The sequence below is a fragment of the Triticum urartu genome, chromosome 5 (genome assembly GCF_003073215.2).
Source record: "Triticum urartu cultivar G1812 chromosome 5, Tu2.1, whole genome shotgun sequence".
Taxonomy (NCBI): Eukaryota; Viridiplantae; Streptophyta; class Magnoliopsida; order Poales; family Poaceae; genus Triticum; species Triticum urartu.
The window spans coordinates 633433730-633436545 of record NC_053026.1 but is presented as its reverse complement, the minus strand read 5'-3'; positions in this window follow the sequence as shown (position 1 = coordinate 633436545).

Sequence of the window (2816 nt, the reverse complement as noted above, 5' to 3'; positions counted from 1 at the left end):
GAGAGATCGAGCTCAACTATGTCAACACTCATGATAATCTTGCAGATATTTTCACGAAGCCCTTGGATGAAGCAAGATTTCGCGAGTTAAGGCATGATCTAAATATCATTGATTCGAGCAATGTTGCTTTGAACCCTTGCACACCCCACCATACTTAACTTGTTGTCTTGTTTAGATGTAGGCATGGACATAGGGGGAGTGTTGTTCTCTCAATGAACTCTCCTTCCCCCTATTATGCATAAATTGATCAAGTCTTTCACATTAGCCATGTTTGATGGTACTTGTGCCTCAAGGACGAGTTTTGGTCATGGGCCCAAGGATAATTCGTCGCGGTGCCATACCAATTGACTCAAACATAGGTGGCTCCGGCCACCGCCCTCTCTTTGGAGAGGTGGTGTCTCGTGGTTGTTTCGTGTTGTCGTTTGCCTTTCTGCCTTCGTGTGACGCGTGGTCTTGTGGTGTCGTGTTGCCTCGAAGTTTTTGTGCAAAGACCTGCTTGAAACTTGCAATTTTTTGAGCCCACGGTACTACCGCGGCTTGCCGAGGTACTACCGCATTAGAGGGCATGGTACTACCGCTCAGGTGCGGTACTTCCGCCGAGCGGTACTACCGCGATGATGCACGGTACTACCGCGCCGTCGAGTGGGCGTGGGGGTTATGACTCGGGTAGGGGAGTTCCAACTCCCCATACCCATTCATTTGTCTCTCTCCCCACGTCTCTCTCTCTCTCGCGCGCGCGCTCAAGAACGGTGCCGGAGGTCCTCGCCGGATCTCCTTCTCCGGCCACTCTCCTCGGATTCCGACCGGTGGGATCGTTCCCCACCACTTCCTCTTGCCATGGAACAAGGTGTTTCCCCAAATCCCTCTCTTTCTTGGTTGTTCTCTCGCTTCTAGGTTTTTGGGGAGATGCATGTTGTTCTTGAGATTTTAGGCCAAATCTATGCAAGAGTAGGATGTAGGAGAGTCATGTTGCGTAGGAATTATACTTGATATATTGTCCTGTGATAGATTTGTCCAACCGTAGTACCGCCGTGGTTTCGCGGGCTTTCTCAGATTTGAACCTGTTCTAATCTGACGCGGTGCGGTACTACCGCGCCTCACGTGTGGTACTACCGCTCGTGCGGTACTACCGCCCATCAGGTGCGGTACTACCGCGCTAGCTCGTGCGGTACTACCGCCCATCAGGTGCGGTACTACCGCGCTAGCTGTGGAACTAATATCCTACTACCGCTCCCAGACCCGGTACTACCGTGACCTTACACGGTACTACCGCGACTAGGAGCAGTACTATAATCTTAGTACCGCAGCACTTGGCTGTTCTACCGTAGGGGTCAAATCTCTCTCATGGCAATTATCTTGTGTGCTTTCTACATGTTTCTTTTGCTGTGTTGTGGTCTTTGCATTGATCCTTCTTGCTTGTCGTGTGTGTTTTGTGTTTTGTGTTTTGTGTCTCAGGTGGTGGCTCTCGCCGCTCCAATCCCAGTCGTGACACTGGCTCCAAGCGTCTGTGCAATCCCCAAGATGAAGCACCAGAGGGCTTCAATGCCCCCAAGCGCAATGTCAAGACCACTGCCAGCAAGAAAAAGGAACCTGCTAAGGGCATGGACGAGATTTCCCTCAATGAGTATGTCGAACGCCGGGAGATCAACCCCTATGTGAATCCTTGTGTTGTCCTCAGAGGCACTGAGTTGTTTTGGACCAAGCAGCAGGCTCTTATCTATCTGGATGTGATCCAGAACAAGCAGAATACCTTCGTGGATGTCAAGTGGATAGACATGAATCACATGAGGAAGGACAAGTTTCGTGACTATTTTGGAGAGGCTTTGGACTTGGTGGAGAAGTTTTCTATTGAGCCTGTGATCTCCTTTCACCTTGACTATGACCCTGAGCTTGTTTGTCAGTTCTTTGCATCAGTCTACTTTCACCCCGGGGATGAGCGGAGGATGACCTGGATGACCAACGGTCGTCAGCTGTCTGCTACATGGAAGGAGTTCATGGATCTGCTTCACATTCCTGATGACGGGCTTCACACACCCGTTGGTGTTCGCCCCCACGCCAACTCTGAGTCTGTTAACAAGAACTTGCTTCAGCCATTCCTTGTTGAGAAGGTGCTCCCCAATGGCAAGTCGACTTGGGTACTGAACTCCTCACTACTAGGAAAAGGGCTATAGATGGAATTGACACTAATGGCGCACCAGACATGTGGTGCGCCATTACTATATACTAATGGCGCACCATGTGTTGGTGCGCCATTAGTGTGCAAATACTAATGGCGCACCACATCCACGGTGCGCAATTAGTAATTTTTTTAAAAATTTCATCAAAACTACTAATGGCGCACCAGGTGCGCCATTACTAGTTGGTGTGCCATTAGTAAAAAAAGTTTTTTTAATTTTTTTTTCAAAACTACTAATGGCGCACCGTGGGAGTGGTGCGCCATTACTAGTTGAACTAGTAATGGCGCACCACCCCCACGGTGCGCCATTAGTAACTTGGCCACCACTTCCACCAAATGCACCCCCCCCCTTGGACCGCCTTTTCAGTTTTAAAAATAAACAAACAAAAATGATGGAAATGTCAAAAAAATAAAAGAAAATAAGTTTCCCATGTGATATGTGGTCTAGTTGTTGTGGAAATTTACAAATATGAATTTCGACTTTATTTGCAAAATCTCTCGAGAATTTGTAAAATGGGCATAACTTTTGCGTACGAACCCCGTTAAACATTTTCAAAATCCTCAAAAACCTAACAGAAAAAAGATACGAGGCTTTTAAGATCTGGAGAGGCAAAAAAATTCAAAAAAAATCAAACTTACT